At 40.3% G+C, this 6678-nt stretch overlaps 1 long non-coding RNA gene across 2 annotated transcripts; it reads left to right on the forward strand.

The window, feature by feature from the left end:
* The first annotated feature begins 3737 nt into the window (after positions 1-3737).
* Positions 3738-6313, forward strand: LOC132954972 (uncharacterized). Of its 2 annotated transcripts, XR_009665878.1 has the most exons (3): positions 3738-3829; positions 5902-6001; positions 6099-6313. It is a non-coding gene; the product is annotated as an uncharacterized LOC132954972 (long non-coding RNA). The 2 variants fall into 2 exon arrangements; XR_009665877.1 differs by lacking the exon at positions 3738-3829 and having other exon boundaries at positions 5573-6001.
* The last annotated feature ends 365 nt before the right edge of the window (positions 6314-6678 follow it).

A 6678-nucleotide genomic window follows, 5' to 3' on the forward strand; every position in this document is an offset into this window, starting at 1 on the left:
TTCCAAGGCAGCGCAAAAATAGAAGCTTAATATGATCCACCGGTGTTACACAACCAGTTATGGGTTGGGGACTCTTGACGTGTGTTATTAAGTTTTGTAAGGGTGCCACATCCAGGCCGTGTGTTTCTGCTGCTGTTCAGAAGTTTGACGTCAGACGGAGAAGGAGGGAGAAGAAGGGGGGAGAGAAAAAAAGGACACCTCATATTTCACTGAGGTCCAGCTTCACCAGAGAAACTAATAACAGCATGAAACAAGACACTGACTCACATCGCTCTCCTTTGCCGACTGTTAATATAAATACTATGAGTGTGTGCGAATGCATTGATGTTGAGTTGTTCTCCTCTTTATGCGTCATACATTCAGCAGCTTACCTGTAGATCTACAACACAGTATTTTACAATCTTTGTTTTGGTTTACCACTTGTTTTGTTCACCATCACCGCTCGCATCAACCCCATCTCCAGCAGGCAACGGTTTATTAGTGAAAAGCTATGAGGACTGACGCCTGTGCTAGCTGCCAAGCATCCAACATATGAGATGTAAATTTAGCAACTTAAGTCCAGGTAAGTTCTCCGAGTATATTTGATTTAAACTTTTCAAACAGTAACATCCGTAAGCAGTTATCAGTCAAAGGAAAATTCTCACACACACAAATTCAGTTCAGTGTATGAGGAGTGCCCTCCCACAGATAGTTGTCAAGGACAGTAGCTGAGGCTCGACAGCTATCCTCCTGACTGTGCACACTAATATCTAACCTGATACAAAAGACTGTATCGTAACAAAGACACCAGCCATGTGCAAGCGCTGTGGGTCCATGTTTAATGATAAAGAACTGAGGGGGAAAAAAAAAAAAAAAAAAAAAAAAAGAAGCTCCAGCTGCAGGCATCCTGCTCAGCTGTATGTGAGTCCAGGCAGGACTTGTTGCAGTAACTTTTAATGTTACTCCCTGTCTTCAAACTGTGCCACTTACCTATCTGAACAAAACATTCACTGGCTGGTGAACTTTTCCACTGATTGCTCTTACAGTCCCGGGGTGCTTCCGGGTCGGGGACGGCCTGCCGCTCTCCGCATCGACTGACTATGAGCAGGACAAAGAGCTGCAGGAAACCAAAGGTCTCTCCAAGAAAGACTGTATTTGCAGCGTTTGTCTCTTTTGCAGTTGCTTTCTGAATGGTGGTCTTTTTGTGTATTTATTGTGTGTCATTTGATTTAAATACAGTTTGCAGTTTCTTTCATATGCATAACCTTCCAGTTGTTGAATTTGCTTTGGTTTGGACTCTTGAATTATTATCATTTATTAATTGGCTGTATGTTTTTCCTACTATAAGTCGTTTTGAAAGTGCAGGTCAGTTGCCAAATGTCCATCAATGTTACATACAGATACAGACAGGCAAAATTGGAAGTTCATTCATCCATTATCTACCCCGTTTGGGGTCACTGGGGGGCTGGAGCCGATCCTAGCTGTCATTGGGCGAGAGGCGGGGTACACCATGGACTGTTTGCCAGTCAATCACAGGGCTGACAGAGACAAATAAGAAGCCACACTCACATTCACCCTTACTGTACGGGCAATAGAGTCACCGATTGACCTATAACGAGCATGTACTGTGGGAGTGACCGGAGAGAACATGCAAAATCCACACAGAGAGGATCCTGTCCGACAAGGATTCAAATCAGGAACCTCCTCACTGTGAGGCAACAGCGCTAACCACTCCTCAAATGTGCAGTCCCAACATTGGAAGTTTCTTGCACATTCTAAAAATCTGACTCATTGAACCACCTACTCTCGACAACTTTATGTGTATGAATGTGTTTTCAAGCGTTTAGAGAGTAACCCTTGTCCTTGTTTACACTGCCTCTGCAAAGTATTTTTCAGTTGCAGAACCTATGAGTTCCTAGTCTGTGAAGTCATCTGGAGATTGAGGTTACAGGCCCTCACAGGATAACTGCTAATAACGCACACAGTTTGATGGGAGGGACTTGATCTCAACATTGTTTTAAGATGGTAGGTGTTTCACAAATCCAGACAAAAGAGGAAATTAAGTAATACTGCTTATCAGGCAGGCACACAGATAGGTAAAAAAAAAATCAAAAAATCAATGACTTCAACATATTTGCCCGAGAAGTCCAATGCGACGTTGCCATGGTCCTACACAATCATGTAAGTCATTTTTACTTTGCTCAAAGACCTAATCTGAGGTTTTCATTTACTTACATTGTCTTTCCTTCAAAATTCTCTTCACTCTTCTCTCACTCTGCCCAAAGCCATTTCGGTTGGATGACATGTGCCTCTTACACAACCCACACCCTAACCTCTGTCACCCCCACCCTTCAACCAGACATTATTGTCTGTCATAAAATGCGGAATTAATAACCCATCACATGTAGCATCCCAAAAGCTGTATATTTATCTGAGCTTTTGCTTAGCGTGCAAACAAAACAAACATGTCACTGCGGTCGATCGGGCGGTGCGAGAGAATGGGGAATGCGGCCTCAGGAATGTTCGATATACCATGAGCGATTCGCTTTTGGTTGCAGGATTGTAGTGGTGAACTGAAGCGCTGCCATGGTGAGTGATGGATTCCTTACCAGCATGGTAAGCTGGCTTTTTCAGTTCAAACTTAATTGGATATGTTCCCCAGATAACATTAATATTGTGGAGGTTAACTCATTCTCAGCTTCAGAAAAAAAATGCAATGCATGCATTAAAGGAAGAGTATGCAACTTTTTGATCCAGCAGATGACGCCCTCGAGCATCAGCATGAAACCAAAACAACTCCAGCTGCATTGTTGTGTTAGCATGCTAATGTTAGCGCTGTTTAGTTTGCTGGTAGCCTCACACTGCATGTAAATTTACACGAAATAACTGTGATCTAAAAACGCTTACGTGACATTCAAATAATAAGAAAACTGTGGAATACCAACAACCCTTTTGTCCAGGCAATGAGGCTCGACAGTGTGGAGCCGGAAACAAAAATCCCATTCATTTTCACAATATCCGGGAAAATAAGTACAGTACCCACAATCATAGAGTGTTACAGTGACATCTATAATTGGTGAAACTCGCAGTTACCATGGCAATTTTTCCTGTCCCTCGGCGCCATATGCGAACAGAAGCTTTCACAAGGACTGCCATTAGCTCCGTGGTTTTAAAGCATGCAGAACACTTTTTTTTTTTTTCTCGAAAGAAGCATACCACATCTTCTCCTTTGTATGAACAGAATCTATAACCTCCACCTCATTTTCTCCCTGAAATAATAAAGTTTTTTGATAATAAATCTTGTTAGAAACTACTGAAGCACCAAGCGGACATACAGCCACACATTTTATTTTGAAGTTCAGAAAAGAAAGTAAAAAAAATACATTATTTTGTGCACACAAGATACATTTGATTTTTTTCTCAGAATCTCGTGAATTTTTCGTCATTGTGATGAATTTCTGGTTTAGTTTTGCGTTTTGTTCATTTCAGAGTTCAGATTTTCTTTCTTGTTTTAGTTTTTGTCATTCTTCCCTGGTGTTGCTTTTTACCTTGTGGTTTTCTGTATTTTAGTGTTTCCTGTTTTATTTTGAAGTTATTGTCTCCTTCTCTTCTCTTATTTCCTCCCTTTGTCTGATTTCCCTCCACTTTTGATTGCCCTGATTGTCTTCACCTGTGTCATTAGTCTCACCTGTGTCTGATTACCTCTGTGTCTATTTAGTCTCAGTGTTCCTTCAGTCTTGTTGGCAGTCTGTCTTCCTTGTGTCTGTAGTGTGGATTCCTGTGAACGTCTGTGTTTTCCTCTGTTTTAAGATATTGATGGACTTTGTTTGAACCCCTAAAAGAAATAAGCGTTGTTTTTGACTTTTTGCTTAAAACTATTTTTTGTTCTGTCGTTGGGTCCCACTCCTTGTTTTTCCATCAACGTGACAGTTTTAGTGTTGTTATTCAGAGATAACAAGATAGATAAGTTTAAACTTCGAGAAATCAACTGAAATAATAATAAAAAATTAATTAAAATTAATAAATGTATGTCCACTTACGGCTTCGAGGGAAACTTTTTAAGTTTCAACACTTCGCAACAGTCAAGGCGTCATGAAAGCCAAAAATCTAGGAGGGCTAAGTTAGAGGGGGGTCTTAGGGGTCCTTTGTGGAAAAAACTGTGAAGAATTATGCATTTTGAAATACTTATAATCAAAGGTATAATGTGGATTTTTTTCTCTGTCAGTTTGAGGAAACCTCAGGTAAATTATGTTAAATTCCCTCATGTTTTTTGGTACCTTTTTTTTAATCAGCTCTCTTCCAAACTTTAATCATTACTACATACTATATAAAATGTTTTTTAATACTAAGATATCAGAACACTCCTGTAGGTTTTAAAAACATCTGAGAGGGCTCCAGCCCCCCCAGTTTGATTGGGCATGACGCCCCTGGCAACAGTTTAACACACTCTTTTTTTGTTGTTGAGAGGTTTGAATAGGATGTTGAAGAAATCTAAGATTGTTGTGTGCTCCCTAAGAAGTGATGCAACTTGATGATTACGATCATTATAAATTAGAGCAGCCTTTTTCCTTTGACTAGTGATAAAAAGAGTAATCCGTTTTGTAAATTCACAATGCATTGTCTGATCTGTTTCAGTGGGAGTCTTTAGTGATAGTGCAGGCATCCATTCCCTCGGTCACAGTTTCCTCGCTGTACCGGGATTCAAACTGGCAACGTTCTGCTCTCAAATGTCTTTATCCATGTCTCCAAGATGCCATTGCCTCATATTTTCATTTGGTGGGTGATAGTCCACCGACGCAGTGGTGCAAGGAGGTTGGAATACTAACATATCATTACTGGTCCATTGGGAGAGAGACTTGAGAAGATTAATGATCATTTCAGTCTGTTGAGGAGTTATGGCTGCTGGCGTTGTCGTGGTAACATGCTACAGTTGAGCGTAGGTGGATAAACAGTGTGGTTAATGTTCTGGATACGTGCAACAAGGATCCCACGGTGTGTGTGTACGTGTGTGTACATGTGGTTGTGTTAGGAGTGACTTCTTATGTGTTAAGTGCACACATAAGAAAGATAACTTTATGTATTTGTGATGGTGTTTGTCAATACCCAATGATTATGTGTGTGCAAGCTGCGACAGTCTGTGTGTGTGTTGTGACTGTGTCTGTGTGTCTTTGCAGCCTGTTTTTTTTATCACCCCAGACCCTCCAATTCTGGTCTGATAACACTTTTCCCACAACTTTCCCTGACAACGCCTGAAATACACTCAGACATAATACTCTATAAATATTGAACTATGGAGCCTTTATTTTTTCATTGAGATGCAACATTTCTGAATTTTATTTTCTAATATATAGTGTTGAAATTGTTTAAAACATTGTATTCTGAAAGTGAGTATATTAATTCTAATATTTTGCTGTGTTATATATGTATAGTATATATTGTGCTTTCTACAAAACTTGCCAGCAAATAAAGCAAGCCATTAATTTGAACATTGAGATGAGATGCTGAGAAGGAGAGGGAGAAGAGAGTGTGAGAGAAAGGAAGGATTGCCAGTCTTCCTATCAGCTTTATGACTTAATGCCAGATAAACATGACCACATGTTATCTTTGTGTGGTAAGTTTCAAGCAGGGACTATTTGGTACGTGTTTATATCTCTGACATTTGACATTCGAGCAAGCTGTTAAAGCCATATGATTGACTTCTCAACATGCATCCATTATCTATACTGCTTATCCAGTTTTGGGTTGCAGAGGACCAGGGCCGATCCCAGCTGTCATTGGGTGGGAAGCGGGGTACACCCTGCACTGACAGGGCTGACTTATAGAGACAGACAACCAGCCACACTCACATTCACACCTACAGACAATTTAGAATCACCAGTTATCCAAACGAGCACGTCTTTGGACTGTGGGAGGAAGCCGGAGTACCCTGAATGGAACCCACGCACACACGGGGAGGACATGCAAACTCCACACAGAGAGGCTCCTGTACGATGGGGATTCGAACCAGGGACCTTCTCACTGTGTGAGGCAAAAGCACTAACCACTGCACCACCGTGCAGCCATCTCAACATATATTGTTTCCTATATTTATTGGCATTTGTGTTTTATTTATCCTTCAGCATATGAATGCCGTGCTTGTAAGACGCCAGCATGTCCTTGAATGCACCAAAAAGAAACCCACAGCTTGTTTTTGTGTTGAATAAAACTTTGACTAATGCGAAAAGTTGCAATGTTTCACTGAGATGGATTATGAAGCAACTTTAAACTCATTGTGTAAAACTTTGTTTTTTTTAAACTTTTGTTTAATAAATGTAAATCTGTGCCCAAAACCCAATACACACTTTTCAGTGGAATATGGGGGGGATGTATTTCTACTTGAGACATTGTACACAGAGGAAATAAAGAGCCATTTAGCAGTTTGACAAGTAATGAATCAACTATAGCACAGATGAGAGCTGTGCTGACAATCCTCTGACAAATATTTATGAACTTAGCAAATGAATTGTTGTCTTTTTCTATTTTTTCAAATGTGTTTTACCCATGTCTTCTCCCTCACTGTGCTAGCACTCTTCTTTTTAAAAATCCAAGATTAAGCTCCTTAAAGGAAGAAAGTGCAACATTTTGCACATAAATATAGCAGACATTGCCTTTGTAAATGTCTCTATGAGTCATGACTGTCGACAATGAGTGAGAAGCGTG

This window comes from Labrus mixtus, chromosome 21 (genome assembly GCF_963584025.1).
Source record: "Labrus mixtus chromosome 21, fLabMix1.1, whole genome shotgun sequence".
Lineage (NCBI taxonomy): Eukaryota > Metazoa > Chordata > Actinopteri > Labriformes > Labridae > Labrus > Labrus mixtus.